The sequence below is a fragment of the Anopheles arabiensis genome, chromosome 3, assembly GCF_016920715.1.
Source record: "Anopheles arabiensis isolate DONGOLA chromosome 3, AaraD3, whole genome shotgun sequence".
In the NCBI taxonomy this organism is placed as follows: domain Eukaryota; kingdom Metazoa; phylum Arthropoda; class Insecta; order Diptera; family Culicidae; genus Anopheles; species Anopheles arabiensis.
In genome coordinates this window covers 18573214-18590452 of record NC_053518.1, presented here as the reverse complement: position 1 = coordinate 18590452, position 17239 = coordinate 18573214, and the positions used below count along the sequence as shown (strand labels likewise).

The 17239-nt window shown below is 43.1% G+C and overlaps 1 protein-coding gene across 4 annotated transcripts in view; it reads left to right on the top strand.

Moving 5' to 3' along the window:
- LOC120902064 overlaps nt 1-17239 on the top strand; it is a 79489-nt gene that overhangs the window by 43397 nt on the left and 18853 nt on the right. For 3 of the 4 annotated variants that reach the window (XM_040310544.1, XM_040310543.1, XM_040310541.1), the window contains one exon: nt 8897-9064. The gene's annotated coding sequence lies outside the window, so the exon portion shown is untranslated. The remainder of the gene's footprint in view (nt 1-8896; nt 9065-17239) is intronic. The other variant, XM_040310542.1, reaches the window with a different exon arrangement.

The window sequence follows — 17239 nt, the reverse complement described above, 5'->3', positions numbered from 1 at the left end:
ATTTTCCATTTCCATTTCCATTATGGTTCCCTTTGCTTTTTGTTGCTGTTGTTGTTTGCTTTGTGTAGACACGTGTGCGACCGGCAAACTGATTCGGTTCGACCATTGTCTGTGTACGCATTTCAACCGTACGTTTCCCCGTCCAAACCCGTGTTGTTGCAATATTTGAATGCGCGGTTGTCCGTGCGAGCGCGTGCGATACAAGACGCTTCCCCGGGAAAAAAATGAAAAGCCAAAGCCCCCCCCCCCGTCTCGTGGTAATTGGTGAAAAGGTTGGTGCTTGATTTTCACCTGCCGTTGTGTGCGTGAGCTGGCCCGGGCACTGTTTTGCTGAGCCGCCGTCCTACAGCTGACGATGGTCGCCACACGAAGATAAACATTCCCTGACGAATAATGTAACGACGACGACCCCCCCCCCCCCCCCCGGTTGGTTGTGGTGGTGGAAAGCAAACAGGAAAAAATATGGAAAATGAAAGGAAAAGCTGACCGGCCTACAGCACATTTCTGGATGGTTTTTTAAAAGCATTTTTCCCCGTTGTTTTTTTATGTTTGTTTTTAGCGAAGGATTGTTCTTGCCCACCCGAACCGAATGGTAAATAAATAAACAGGCTGCTGGGGTTTTGGGTTGTGTGCGGGTCTCTGGTTATCGGTTATTCACCAATGGATGGGCTGCAAGATGTGATTTATGCACGCGGGGGAGCCCGGATCTTTATTTGCTTTGCTGTTTTACTTTTCCGTAGCTCTCTCTGCCACACGACGGGTGTGTGTTCGGTTTTGCGGCGATTTGCATTTTATGATTGTGACGAGACACGGCAACAAGTGTTGTAAAAACAAAGCGAGGAATGCTTTTTAGGGGGGAAAAAACAAAGCTGTTTTTCCCAAAATTTATTTCCATGAAACAAGAAAAAAATATATATGAATTTAATTTCCTTGTCAATCATCGAAACCGGTTCACATCTTCTCCATTACAACACTTCTCGCCCCGGCCTGTGAAAGCATCAGCTGTCGTAGCGTAAACAGGCGCAATATTTTCCTTCCATTAACAGTTTGTTGTGTGTGGTCGTTGGGCATAACCCCCCCCCTCCTTCCCTCCTATTGGCAAGAACATCCGCCGGGGCAGAATAAACACCCAATGACCGGAACTTACTTCGAGGCGCGCGTGAAAGCTCAATCAAACTTCATCCTTCCCATCCTTTGTGGCGTTCTTTCGTCGTATGCCTGTAGTAAGTGTGTGTGTGTGTGTGTCTAATTAGCTGAAATTAATTGCGTTATAAACTGTATTTACCTTTACTGCTTGGGAAATGTGCGTAACCGGGAGGGAGGAATGTGTCATGAACTCTTCAGCAGAAGCAGAACGCCTCGGAGGTCTAGCAGTACCGGGGAATTTTTAGGTGAATCTCCAGCTACCCGGCCCTGCTCTTAAACACACACACACGCGCACACACACGCGCACATCTTCCGTGCCCTGTTTCTGGGTGGTGTGGAGTGCATTTTCATTAAAAGTTTTCATGTAACTGAGAGTGGGAAAAAGTAACAAAAAATAAGCAAAGAAAGAGTGAAGTAAAAGTTCTTCTCAGCAGTCGTACACGACGGTACGACAAACGACAGGCCATGATGGGTTGAATTGTTTCCCGGTGGAATACGGCACCATCGCACAATTCTTTCTCGAGCACGATGATGCATGATGAAGGAGCTGATGACGGCGATGATTATGATGATGATGGCGATGAGCATGATAATGATAATGGGTATATCTTGCCGCCGCTTGCTGGTAGAAACTTTTATTGTGTGGCTGTGGTGTAGTGGGGTTTGGGGTTTCCTCATGTTCTGCAGGAACTCCGTTCTTGGCCAACAGTTGCTGGATCAATCATGCTGTGTGTGTGTGGTTGCGTTCTCGGGAGGCTGTAGTAATAAAGTTCCACGTTTTATACGCTTTTCCGATTGCTTTATTGGACTCCGAAGGTGGGAGAAGGTGGTGAACCAATTATAACTCCAGCGTCCGCAGACCAGTAATGATGAAATTTCATCATGTGCTTTATTTCTCCAAGGGAAAATCGTCGTAACTGGACATGGTTGAGGTTAGGTTTTTTTAGATAATGCTATTTATGAGTAAATTTGCTTGATTTGATTCACGTTTTTGGAAAGATTTGGTTTCAAATTGTATTTGGTATATCAGATTAACTTAAGGCAATACGTTAAAAATCTTATATGATTTTTTAGTATGATTTGCTGTAGGTCAAATTGTTCCTTTATTGTTCTTCTCTGCTTTTCTGCAACGATTTTAATTAGGTAATCGGCAACTTATATTAAAGTACTTGAACACCATTGTTCTAATTTCCAAATAGGTCATCCAAAAAAGGTTCGTAATCACTGCTGTAATAGGAATGACGAACAACGATTTAATGGTTACAGTTTGTTGTAGATTTATTGATGAAACTCTTCACCAAATCTTTTTATACATCTTTAACAGATTGTTATGAACCTCCTGAATAATAAAAAAGGTTTATATGATAATATTTAATAATGGTGCTCGAATTACGAAACATTGAAAATTTTGTGTGTGATAAACCGTGTTGAAAGGTTCAAAATTTTGTTTGTGCGTGTGTATGACCTTCCTGTATTGGATGATGATGGCGTCTAATCCGTTTTAGATTCAATTCTTTAAATATTTGACGAAAAAAGAAGGCACATATCGTGCAGCGTTATTTTGAGAAAATTCGATTTTTTTGGTACAAAAAGACTAAACGACCAGTTACAAAGATTGCCTAATCCTCCCATCGACCAATAAAAAAACTTTATTTCCTAAAGGATAGAGAAATAAGCATCGAAAAAGTCACATCACAGTCGATTTTAAAGGGCTTGGTCTAAAAATCCCCTAAGCTGGTGCAGTTTTAGGGAAGTTTAAGTTTCTTAGTTTCTTTTAAGATATGTATTCTCGGGAAGTTTTGTTTTTTCTTTTGTAAAATTTTTAGACTATTATTTAAAAAAATGTTTTGAACAGTTTCGATATTTATTTCCTTTTCGATTGTTAGTTTTCCTCAACCACCATTGTTATGAATCCAGACCTTATATTTATAATTATTTTTATAAGGTTTCAAAACATATCAGTTATAAATGATTGATTCAAATTTTGAATTATTTTGAAGCCCAACTTTATTCGTCGGAACATTTCTAAGGAATGTATTAAAGAAATTGAAATCAATAATCCATTTCCTACTAGATGGAATCGTTAAGAATTAGTTCCTTTCAGTTCGGGAAAACCCGTAACTGTATGTTACATTTAAATTGTCTACCCAGTACTTAGTAAAATTAGCAATATGACGTTCTTACCTTGTCGGCATCTTTACTTATCGCATAAATCATGAAAGGTTTCATTTTTCCTGGTCTAAACTGCAGGTTAAAGTCCGTTCCTTACCTCTGTCCGTAAAGCCTGAAGCCACATAAACTGTGGCGCATTATTAACAACGCCGCACCACAACAGCGACGATGGCGGGCGCTAGCAAGAAGTGATCATATTTTTCGGTAAATCCCTTTAAACAGCTGGAAACCCCCTTACGTTTTTAAAGCGGTCTAATCAATCACCCAAAAGCCATCCCCCCCCCCTTCCCATTACACCAGTAATTAGCTGGTGCGTAAGTGGCGCAGAGCAGCTATTTTCACGCACAACAACCAACAACCCCCGTAACCACATCATCTTTTTGCCAGCCCATCTCCATCCATTATGCACCTTATTGGCGCGCAATGGAGCTTCACGTTTTATGCTTCAGCATCTTGCAATGGATGCCCACGCCGGTGAAACCATCCAAAATAGATCTCAATAATAATATTTCGAGCAGTTTTTCTCCTAGAAGCCAGTCACGCTAAAAAAAAAACAAAATGCGTCTAGAAATAAAGCAAATGTATTTTTGAAGCATGAAAGTATTTCATTAAAAGTACCGGCGTTGGTGGTGCTGCTACCTATTGAAAGCTTTCTTTCACCGGCGCGCAGTCCACCCCACGCACACGCAAAACACATTAGGAGCATAATTTATAATACGATCGCCTCCTAAAATTGCCAATCAGCGTAGAGAAGAAGCACTGTAGCATAAGCTGTGTTGATGCTGTGGCGTGCAGCATAATAACTTTCCATTTTATTTGCCCGCGGGTGGGTTGTTTTTAAAAGGTTCAGATCGACACCAGTTGGGTCTAGTTCGGGCAACCAGTTCATTAGGGGGTCGCGAAAGACGTTTACACCCGTAGAAGATTGGTGTGGATGCTTGATGTGGATGCCATGAGTGGTTTGCTTAAAAAAAGCGATCGAACTGGCTCTCGTTCTCTCGCTTTGCGGCTCTACCCACGGGAATATGCGAATTGTTCGTTGGAAGATGCTCCTCGGACGATGTCCTCTGCCTGCACCGAAGAAGAAGGTCAGCTGGTGTTTTAATTGGGTGAATAAAATTTAATTTCAGTCATATTTACTTGAGCGCACCATTGCGAATCACCATGGGGTGTGTGGTGTGCGTGCAACCTGAATAAAGTCTTAATTGTCCCGAGACGCGCGTGGCCCCTTTCTCGGTGGTCCAACTACAATCCACTTAGATTGGATTAAAAAGGATGAGATTATCGAGACGAATTTTAATGGTTACGGGCGTCACCATCGAGTTGCTGTATAACTTCGCTGTCACGACACCGTCACGAGACACCATCAGAAGCTTTTGCACAGCGGGAGCATGAAGGCTAAAGGCGTCTTGATAAGAGTGCAAAAAAGGCTCCTTCCCCCGTGTGTGGTGGTTATTAAAAAAAAAGTTAGAGCAAGGAAAAGCTTTCCCAGCACACCACCCTGCGTCTGTACTGCGCCTGAAGGGAATGATTCGCCAAATCAAAATAGGGAATGAAATTTATTACGTCGCTCGATGTCATACGGAGAGTGAAATTCCGTGTAAAATGTTGGTAAAATGTGCAGTAGCTGCAGCGAGTGCAGTGCATGTAATTGCTTTCGCCTCGTTCGCCCGCGGTTGTTGGCTGCAGCTAATGAGCTCGCTGACACACACACACACACATTACGCTCATTCTAAATTAGGTCGATTGAATCGATTTGAATGGGGTTCAGCACCGCTCCTTCGTTGGTGTACCTACTACTACCTCTACTACTGCCAACGGTTGTCAAGTGGGGGAAATGCTTCTTAATGATCGTTCACCGGTTCGCGCACTCGCGCTGGTACCGCACATAACGTCAGCACAATTTTCCCTCTTTTGTGCACTTTAATTACTGCTGTGGTGGCCTCCTTCTTTCCCTCGCAGTAACAACATTGTTCAGACACAGAGCGGTGGGGAGTGGAGGTTGAAAATCGGTAAGGCAAGGGGGGAGGGTGTAAAAAGTCACTTAAACCAGTAGAGACTGACGAAAAATTTGCATGTGAGAAGCGAGCGAAAAATCAATCAATTAAAACCCGCTGCCAATACTACCGTCAACTAGCGAAGAGGCGGGCGGTTACAGTTACATCGTCGGTGGAGCTCTTCTGGAGTATGCTAAGGGGGTGAGAAAAAGCTCCACTTTACCTTCAATGGTTGGGCCCGTTCGAAAATGCCTACAAAGACAATGGTAGGCACTCAAAAAAACAAAAAAAGGCTTGCACACATCAGCTGCATTGGCGAGGGAAGGAGAGTGGCGCTCGGTTTGCAAAGTTTCGCGTTTGCACATTCCTTTCCGCGTGGTGCGCGCTTGCATGCTGAGGGTGGGAAAGGTGCACTCGGGCGGCTCTTTGAGGCGCTCGTATTTGGTTTTGTGCGGTGAAAATGATACACCACCGACCATTTCCCATCCCCGCTGGTGCATGCTGCATGCTCAGCAAAAAAGGAAGTGAACGAAGCCCTGCTTTTCCGTGAAGGACGTTTCGTGCTTTCGAGGGCGGCGAGCGTCTTTGGTTGAATGTCAATGAGCCAACACACATACACACTCGGTCCCATTGCATCAAAGTGTGAATGAGGTGCCAAAATGCACTCTAGGAAGATAGGGAAAAGCGATTTTGTTCCGTTTCCCCGCTTATGTGATATGCACTCTGGTGACGTAGAGTGCGCTATGGCTCTGTGACGGAAGTTATCAAAAAAAAAAACCTTTGGAAAACCCTCACAATTTTTAACACGATGCCTTTTTCGGTTTGCACATAGCTACAGGTTTTGTTCACCAGGGAAATCTAACACAAAATTCTCCCTCCGGGTAGTTGTGTTAGTTTGAGGATTGGCACACGGCAATGGTATGGCAGCACTGGGAGTCATTTAAGGATAGAAGGGTGATGTGGACATCTTTGAAAATAGAGTCCGTACACATTTGAAATTAATTTTTAAGATTAAAATATATTTTTATTAGCTACTGGACCCTATTATGAATGTTTTGTGCAATGCTGGAAACATTCCAGGAGTTAATGAAGTGATGCCTTAAAATGATGATTGAAGACTTAATAATGTCTTCCACAATTTTGCAGATAGTATGATAAACATATCATGTTTTAATAATGCTACAAGGTTGTTTGAATTTTTTTTGATATTTTTAACAGTGTATCTTCCATTGAATAAAACGCTTTAAATTTAAGTCAAGCAATATTGTTTTAAGCAAAAAGAGATTATTGAATTTATCAATTAAAACCGTTGTTAAAAAGGATGAAAAATGCAAATGAAAACATTAAATATAATCAAACATTTCATCCTTGCGGAATGGAAGGGCATATGTCATATTTTTCATTTCATAATCAACTCTTTTCACTTGCTTTTCCGGATTGATCAAAGTGGTTATATATACTGCACGTGGTATACTATCGCAACTCTCAAATAATGATGAATTAAATTCGGAACTTGCACAGCAATTTATTTATGATAAATTTATAAGTATCTTATGGACCTTGGATTTTACAAAAAAATCATTTTAAGACGTTTTTATGCAGTGAATTGGATAGAAGTACCGAATTATTATTGTTGTTTTACTGTTTACTGTTCTATTCTGTTCTACTATTTTAATTTAAAAGTCCAAACAGAATATTTCTTTCATTCTGGAAGTAAGTAAAAAAACGGAAATGAACAGACCATTTTTAAGACTTACCATCTGTAATGTGGTTGACAGTGCCGCAATACGTTACTGTCAATGTCATAAAAAAATTAACTGAAACAAAATCCATATCAGCGTCACGTACTCAATTGCGATAATCAGAGTAGATACTCAAAACGATTGGTGTGACCAACACATACTTCATGACAATTTAGCGACCATCGCTTGGTCATGACTTTTTTTTTATTGTGATCAGTTCTGCAAAATGTCACTGACATAGGCATGACGAATTCCGGCTGAAACAAAATCATGTCAGCGTCACGAGCTCAACTGTGATGATCAGTAATTGACCTTAAACAGTTCTTGCGACCATCACATGCTTTGTGACATTTTGTGCGACCAACTATTGGTCAGTTACTTGGTCGCGACAAGAGTTGGGTGCTCATCAAAATGTCACCAAGCATGTGATTGATCCACCAACTGTTTGAGTCTCGTGTCTGATCATCTTAGTGCAAGTGAGCTGATTTGAGCTTCGTTTCAGTCAAGTCACCAACACGTGACTGAAACAGTGGCATTTGGCAGCACTGTTCACAGGCACAAAAAATCATGATAATGCTTTTGCGCCGGCATTAAGCTCAGCTTGTCAGTCAGAGTTTCGCGTTTGACTCAAGCACACTCGCATGTCGTGTTCGGCATGTCATGACGCACTTTCATTGAGTATCCGCAATGCGCATCAAGGCACCACGGATATGTTCAATGTTTTCGTTGGTGAAAATCTTGTGATGCTCATGACATTTTGCAGCACTGGTGGTTGACATGACAGATAGCCTAGTTCTCTTTTCACAGTACTAATTTAAAAAAACGGAAAGCTACTCTAGCATGTCCATATTGCCCCATGGTCCCATACGTTTGCCTTCTTTTGTGGCTTTCTCAATCGTACCAGAAAGAAAATGCACTATTCACCGCAGAAAGAATATCCGCAGTCCGTGTAAGAGCTTTCCCTGCATGCCAAGCTTTCTTTTTATCTCGCTCCACTTGTAAGAAAAGTCATCCTCGCAGCAAGGAAGCAGCATACTATATTTGGCTTTATAAAAAGAAAGGATTCCCTGTCACGCCAGTCCCACTGCTGGTGCTCCATGGAAGTAGAAAACGGCAAACAATAAATCACACACCATTAAGAGTGTCTTCCTGACCGGGAGGGGCGCTCGGTCTCTTAGCATCTTTGGCGCAATGTACCTTCAAGTTAAACTCTGCTCCAGCATCGCCGAAGCAACGGCCACGGCATATACAATACAATCGTCCTTCGTTTTCAGATAGTTGCTTTATTGTGGTAAGAGTTTTTCTATCTGCTACGGTCAGATTATTTTAATCCAACACTGGGGAGGTGTAAAAAAAAGAAGTTGGGACATTTTCTTCAGCAAACTTTACCGGAGCTTGATTAAAGGAAAGCTCTGTTGCGCGAAACTTCCCAAAGAGCTCGACAGTAACCTTCGGCAAAGAACACGATTAAGGATACTTTTTAGGCTGTCTGTGTGAGTGTGATTGCCGTGATCGCTCAGAGTGTTTCAATTTTAATTTCAACATTACCCTAAAGTGTGTTAAATATTTATAACCGTTTTTTGCTCTCACCACCCATCCAAACGAGCCCATGCTTTCTTTGTTGCGCTCGGCAGTTGCGTGTGACTTACTCACTTTCCCGTGCGAAAGCCAAGCCAAAGCGCACGAACCGAAAGTGTTCCTCTTTTGTTCTATGCTAAATGCTGTGTAATTTATTCATTTCGGTACCGAGACAGAGCAAGCCCTCCTGCCCTCCCCGTCATTATGATTTTATTTTTTCTGTAACATTTTTTCTCGTTTTCTTTGCTCGTTCCATTCCAGCAGACGCCAGCAGCTCAAGCAACGGAAGGCGGAAGGAAGCAGACTGATTAAAGTCCTCAGCCAACGGTTTTCTTACCAGCCTCATCTCTGACCGGTTGGCGGGGGGGGGAAGAAAGTAGTCGGCACACAGGATCCGCCGGCGGGGAAGAAGCCGCGCACCATTATCCGGTAAGTAAAATGTGTCATTTCGTCGGCGTGTGTATGATGCGGTAAGATGGTCCCGCACCCCAGTGGCGGTCACTAGGCGTGTGTGGGGGGCTCGTTTTAAGGGTCTTTAGTCTCGTGGCGGCCATTTTTGCGAGCCGTGTGGTGAGACGTGGCTGTGTCATTGTTACGAGCTTGGAGAGCGACCGAGGCCTGGTGGATGAGAGGACCGGCTGTACACAGGCGGACACAGGCTGATGACAAGCGGTTGTCAGTGCTTGGTTTCCGGTCCGTTGGTTTCGCTCCATTCCATTCCATCCTCCGGCAAGGAAGGGAGAACCACTCCGTGGGCCTTTGTGCGAGTGTACCCGTGGTGGTGCGCTGTACTGGACGGCATTCTTTGCGTCCGTCATTCCGTGCAGGTCATGTTCCAGTAGGCTGCGTTCGGATCCGATTAGCGTGTGTCGCTTGGTTTCACGATCGTCTCCAGGTCCAGGTGCGAGTGTTTGTGGTTTGCCGGGTCTTTCCGCGTCTCATGCTTTAGAAGAAAGTGGACAAATAGCCCCGGCCGTGTGGCGGTGTCTTATGGTAGAGGATTTCGTTTCTTTTTCCACCATTCCAAGCCGCCGCGACCAAACACCACAGTTTCACCCCTCTGGTGCTGGATAATTGGTAATGTTTGCATTTTCCATTAGAACACACTCCGCTGGGGGAGACACTCGTGCTCGTCTTAAAAGCCTGCCTACCAGCGGCAATGTGTCCCCAGGTCGTCTCCTCCGTAACGGCTCTACGGTCGTCTTGCTCGGCCAGCCCCGTGTGCCTTCGAGCGTCCCGGTCCTGTAGTCCGTGTATGACCGAAAAATTAAAAAAAATGTGCGTCGTCCACCACTACCCAAAAAGACACGAGAATGTCTAGGCAGAGCCTTAGGTCAATGTGCGCACCACTAACTGCACACACTGCGGCATTTGGTGCGTTTTCCCGACACTGCCCAGCCCGTGGTGGTTCCGTGAGTTTCGGTGGATGCTGAAAAGTTGATCAAACAACATTAATGCTGCGCGTTAAACATGATGGCGCACACACGGCACAGCGACAGCAACGTCCAGACGACACGCACACCGGAAGATTCACGGTGCCAGCGAGTGGGACCGGTGGAAGACGACGGCCGCTGCTTCCTGGTAGGAAAACGATGGGCCCGCCCGAGGTCGTATCGAGAATTGTGCGCAGGCAGGCAGAGCGATATGTTTGCCACACGACCCGCCAGGTATGTGTGCTGCGTTCATTGGAATGCAAATGTTTGCTCTTGCTGCCGCTGCAGATGGCGGAGGACGGTGCCTGGCCAGGGGTTTGCTGGGAAAGTTAGGAACATTTATCGAAATTCCATCAGACGGTGTGGTAGTAGCGTCTTATTTGGAGGGTTTTTTTTCTTTCGTGGAAGGTTGCTTTCGGGCGAAAATTGATTTTTCGAATATCCCATTTTCAGTGAGCAGGAAGGTTTTACATTTCAAGGGAATTGCTATTTCGGGACGGTGTGTTTACGTTACGAAAGAAATTTTGCGGGAAATAGCAACGATAACGATAGCGGGAAATAGCAACGTGTCTGATCTCCAATGAAACGGTGAGCTGTTGACAAATTCACAGTTTGTTCGCATTGAATGCAACGTTAAATTGGCTTTCTGCGTAAATGTCAGCTAAAGCAGTGGTTAGAGGCAGTAATAAGACGGAAATATGTGTTTTTTCTGTTAAAACAACCTGATTTAAGCAATCGCTCGCTAATTAAAGATTGTTTTAAATTTTGTCTTCCCTTTTTTATGTGAAAATGTAGATGTAAAATGTATTTTGGTCATCGATAAATGCAATTACCTAACGTATGGAACATACACATTTCTTCCTTTCTTCCTCATTGTGAATTTGAATGAATATAATTGAGCTTTACATAATAAAACCCCATATCTTTACATATTAGTGCTCTTTTCGAAACTCTAGGGTTTTATTGCACATTGGTCGTTTTATTTGTAAACCGATTAACAACATATGACATTACAATTATATTGAAATTAAACGATTCAATATTTTCAATGCTAGAGCGCTTTATCCTAAAATGGTCCTTCGAACCGGATTGTCGGGTCACTCTTACTCTCTCAACGTGATATTAGTAAACATAAATATAAAAACCTGTCATTGGTTATTTCAAACTATCTCTCTTCGAATCTTAAAGGTTTCATTACAATCAGTGCTCTTTACTTGTAAACTAAATCGTATCAAACGATTGATCATTCCCAATGCCACAGCGCTCAAGCGGAAAATAGTCCTTCGAACCGGATTGTCAGGTCAGATTACTCTTCATTTACCTTCAACAATTATAATCCTTCAATAGCGCAAACTTCTTCTTCTTCTTCTTCTTCTTCTTCTTCTTCTTCTTCTTCTTCTTCTTCTTCTTCTTCTTCTTCTTCTTCTTCTTCTTCTTCTTCTTCTTCTTCTTCTTCTTCTTTGGCTCAACAACCGTTGTCGGTCAAGGCCTGTACCACTAGTGGGGGTTTGGCTTTCAATGACTAATTGATTTCCCCCCATAGCAGGATAGTCAATCCTACGCATGGCGGCACGGTCTATTTGGGGATCGAACCCATGACGGGCATGTTGTTAAGTCGTACGAGTTGACGACTGTACTACGAGACCGGCTGACAAACAACTATCACTGTCTTTTAACGTCTCGTTCTAGCCTATCATTTTATAATGATTCTCACTGCAAACAAGCACTGATTGCAAAACTGTCCATTTTATTCTATGTGTGAAAAATCCCTTTCGTCCTCTTATGTGCTCGTAATAGCGTAAAATTCATCATGCACAAACACGCGCACGCATCTTCCCACTGTCCCATGCTACAGACCTGATGCGCCGCTACACGTAGGAAGCGACCTTCCTTGGATTCTATTTATGGTTTGTTGGGTGTCCTTTTTCTACTTTTACCTACGGCCCGTGTAGGTGTACCCGTGCCGTGGAGAGGTTGTCTGGTGGAATGTCTTCGTCATCGCTCCAAGAGGAAGCAATCTGCTGCACGTTGTGAATGCGAGCTGCCATTTGTTGCGCGGGCGAAAGGTGCTGATTAATCTGGCCTCCCCCCCCCCCCCCCTTTATCGCACAGTCCTCGCATTGTGGTGGTTTCACCATTCATCTGGATGGGAAAACTTTTTCGCCGGCCTACAACTCTCCTTCGGTGACCCTTTTTTTGTTTGGGTGGAGGAGCTTGTTAAAGCAAGCAACACAATATCTGAAATCGTGCGTGGGAAAACGTGATTTTTGGTTGTGACAGTTGTTATGACGCTGTGCCGAAATAAAATGCTATTAAAGAATTCATACGGATGACATCATTTCTACTGTTGAGATGGTGTTTGAAATAGGAAAATATGGTTTATAAAAATAAACAAAATGACAAAAGAAACCTGAAATGAACTCAAAAGCACGAGATGTGGTTATGACACATGCTACTCTTGCTGAGGCTTTATGTTTGTTTCTGAAATTTCCTTCCACCCAGTAGGGATGGTAATAAGAATGACTTATATAAAAGCTCATCCTTGTTTCATTGTGTAAAACATAATAGCCTTCAACCACGGTCGCCTCCATTGTCTGTTGGGGGAATGAAGCCTGCTGGAGATTGTTTCATTTGCATTCGTTGTTCAGAAGCGCACTCTCCAAAAGCTTTTCTATGTACGGCAAGCGGAGCAGAACGCATCCATCGTGCAATTGGGAAGATCCCTCGAGATACTTGCGTACACGGGGCGCGTTCGCCAACACAAAAGCCTTCTGAATAGAGTAATGAAACAGAAACCACGCAGCCGGTTACCCATTGCAAAGTGTAGGAGAGAAAATATTTGAAAAACTAGCTCTGTTATATGGCAAAGATTGAGTCGTTAAAGATAGAGAAATTTTTTAACGTGTAATATACACGATCGGAGCTTTTTTTAATTTGTTGAAGGATAATCTACATCATAATCAGTATCCTCTGTATGGTTCAGAGCTGCTAATTTAGAGCGAGATATAGTATTACAAATGAAGATTATTTTCTCTATTACAGCCATACCCAGATGATTAAAGGTTGAATTTCAACGTTTGAAGGAAACTTTGGACTTTGATATTATTGTATGTGTTCGTTTGGGAAATGCATCTTAGGTCGAAATTCGTCCTTGGATAATCTACGAGGAGTAGTTCATTTACTTTAATTTTTACTTTTTTGCTGTGTATTCGTATGGTTGACAAAATGATTACACACGTATGGTACAAATATTAAAAATACAAGATTTAACATTCGCAACTGCACATTGGCAACATTTCAATGTGTCGGCTTATAAACATTTCAATTTCAAATTTGGATGCTTGCGGTCTTAGCATTATTTATATAATTTCAGCTGCCGATTGCCACACTCATAAACAAAACTATTATTAAAACTCAAACTTTTCGGAAAAAAACAAAAATAAGAAGAATTTGTTGGAGTTGTAACATCCTCTATAAAAGGTTAGCTAAGCTAAACCCATTAGTCAATATAGGAGTTTATTTCGTAATTGAAAGATCCAGAAACATGTATTTCAACACTAAAAGTACCAAACATACGCACAGAAATCAAGCAAAGGTCTGCGTAAAGGATATGTTGGGATCATCTAATTCCCAACATAAAGAATGCTTTAATTTGGATAAGCTTTTAATCCTTTTGAATCGCTGAGATGGAGTACGTTGACTCTCTTGAAAGCAAAAGGTAACCATAAAACGTTTTATAGAATGTTCAAACAACCCTCCCAACATCCCGCTGTATATCTTTGAGATTTTGAGCTCCAAAGTTAAATCCCAGGACAGAAACAGCTTGCATCTGTCCGTATTGACCGGGCCGGCGGGGCGATTCCGCATCGATCGTTACTACCTACCAACTGCAAAACAAAACGAGTAACACACGCACATTGGCTATTGGCCGCATAAAACACACCACGGACACAACAACACCCGATTAATACAGCCCCGGATATATCTTATCTACGGTGAAAACCATAAATCACCGTCCTTGCTGCTGCTGTGCCGTACGATAAGCAAAACCTGGGAGCTCTTTAGTGTCCGCCGAGGTGTGCGTTGAGATTTGTGTGCCTACGCCAACGAACCAGGGCACAGCAAGGGCAGTTTTGCGGGCGTTTTAATACTGTCCTGAGCGCAGGATACAGTCCGAGTGCGGTACGGATCTGGAAACGTCATTCCACAAACCATACAAACAACGCCAACAGATTGTTGCGTGCTCCAGAAGACCCCCTGGACACACCGGACCAAACCGCCTCATCCTCGTGGTTTATTGTCGTGTTGAGGGAAGGGGCGTTAGGGGAAATAAATTCGACATTAATAGTTCGCGCCGCAAATAATATCACGTAACAGCGGCGGGAAGGAAATGGTGAGCAATTATTCTTACCCTCCGGTTAGATTAAGGTTGAAGGTTCGGAGCTTTCTGGCCATGCGCCAGCGAGAAGCTGGCCCTATAATAAAGTGTGGGAGGCACGTGCTTCGAATCATTAACCGATACGGGAATGAAAAATGGGATTTCGGAGCTCGGTGCTTCTGAGTGATCGAAGGCGCCTGTTGCCAAACCTGTTGCGAGAGGACATTCTGCTGGCGATCGTACTCCGGTCGTAATTGATATTTCGTGCCAAATGTCCGCAACGGTGTGTTTTTTAATCTCTTCAGGGTCTGCCTTCGCATCCATTCTGGACGTTGGTTGAATTTTATCATGCTTTTAATGTCCGCCAGGATCGGCCCGGAAAGAACATCTGTAAACAACGGTCCGGTACACGCTCGTTGCATTTATGATGTGTGGTGGGGGGAGGTCTCTGGGCATGGTCTCTGGCAATTCTGAGATAACGATTTGGAGTGTTTTACCCCGCTGTTCTGCAGCCATTGGGTGTAATTGTAACAATTACGTTACGCTTTCCACCACCACCGTGGAGCACACATTGTCATGGGAGACATATCTCTGCCGGTAGCAGCACCCGGTGACCATCATCACCCGTGTGTGTTGGCATCATCGTGTGTTATGGCATCGCATCGGGAGCTGTCGCGAGTGGTACAAACTGTTGCAATTCCTCCGAGCACCATATGAAATGTCGTGTCAAATTAGATGATGAAACAGGGCGGCGTCCACGTGTTCGACGAGGCAGCGTCCAGAGAAAGGGTGATGGGAACCTATAGGAAGCTACTCCACACCTGTCGCTTTCGGTGCAAAACCCCTCCGCATTAGCGCATAGCGCGGGAATGCCATTTTCCAATGGTCGGGGGCACTCATCCGCAGGGGGACGGCCCAATATCAGCGCGAGACGGCAAAATCTCATCGCCATCATCAGCAAAAAGCGGGAGGACAGGCGTCACCTGCCGCACGGGAGATAGCAATCCTCCAAAACGAGCATGACAGAAGAGGATGACAGCGAAAGCAAAAATCGCAAACAAATAGCATCGGCTAACCACAGTACGGCTCACGAGTGCGCGACTGACGAGAGTGAAAGAGGCGCAATAATAATGACCCACACACGCTAATGCAATGTATGATTGTAGCTAATTGAGCTCGCGCTCGCATTGCGCAACCCCTGCAGGTGGCGTGGGGTGGGTTGGTCAGTGAAAGCGAGCTTTACCGGCCGTGTTGCTGTCATGTGCAATGCACCCCAGGGGCGGGAGAGGTTTTATTTTGATGCTGCGACCCCCCCCCCCCGTTTCCTTCGGGGTGTTTTTTTCTGTTTTAGCTTCAATTCTTACATCGTTAAAGTAAGGCGGCAAAAGTAAAGGGGCTTCAGCTTACCCCTCTAGATAGCCCAGTGTGGTGTAGTTATGCGCTCGAACGAGGGAAGCATTTTCGATGACTTTGTGTGCAAATTCCTGGGCCCAAATGTGAGTGGAAAAGATGAGCCGTTGGGAAACGCGTGCGGTGGATTATATGGGAGCCCATTTCCGTTTTGGTTAATTTTAGGGTTTTTCTGGGGAAATGTTTTAAATCGAAAGGAGGCTTTCTTTTGCTGCCGGTGGCATCCGCCGTCCTGAATGATGTGCGTAGTAGTTATATTTATTTCGAAATTACTATGCATTTGCGGGACAAAATAGTACACATTAAGGCGAGTGGAGTTCGCGGGTGGCTTGAAAATTGTTTCATTAGGTAACATAGCTTTTGTTTGTTTAGTTTTACACGTTTAGCTTTGTGGTTTTATGTAATACGAGAGTTTTGGTGATCAATTTATTTCTTCAAAATGTTTTACTCATAAACAACGACCTATTCTTTTCCATGCATGCAACACTAACAGACATCTGCAAATAAATTATACAGATTTCTACTTAAATCTTTCGGCTTCTTAAGACTTAAGTGAGTTATGTTTGATTGTATTTTGCACGTTAGTTGATTCTCCTTCTAGCTGTAGAATAAAGTTTTGATCTCAACAAAGCTGGAAAATACTAACAGAGGAGAAGCATTGGGACTTTCAAAACATCACTCTCATGAATGATTGAAAGGAAACATGAACAAAAATTATTGAAATTTTCAAAACGACGTGAGTTTTCACTGCTTGTTTTGAGCTTATTTGCCACTTATTAGTAACCTGTAGACTAAATAAATTTGTTTAAAAAAGCGACTACTCCTGAAAAAATATGCATACAACTGTAGATGACAAGGTGATCGATTGCATTTCGATCTATTTACAATGGGTGTTGAATTGAATGGAAATATTATTCCTCATTTCTTTTTTTTTATTAATTTGTCTTGTCTCTCATGTTGTTGCTGGTAGTTTTGTCAAATTATCAGTTTCGTGGGAGAACAAGAGAAGTTTTTAAATTGATGATATATTCAATTGAATTATATAATATGTTGTTGTTGTCGATCTAGTTTAGCGTGTTAAAGTTAATATATTTAAGCATTATTTCGTGACACATCCTGTATGAGACAACGTCAATGTCATTGAGGTTTTTAACCCCAACCTTTGTGTTATGTTGAACAACCCAAAAGGGACCTTCCAATGGATTCCTCTTTGGAAATTAGTTGGTTTCAAATTGAAAACTAAAGTTAGAAAGGGAATTCGAAATCTTTTCATCTATTTGAACGGATTTCTATTACGGATTAAAACATGTGCAAGAACAATGAAATGGGCAGTCGAATAGAATGTGCGATAGTAGTAAGTTACATTTGTTTGTCTACTGCTTC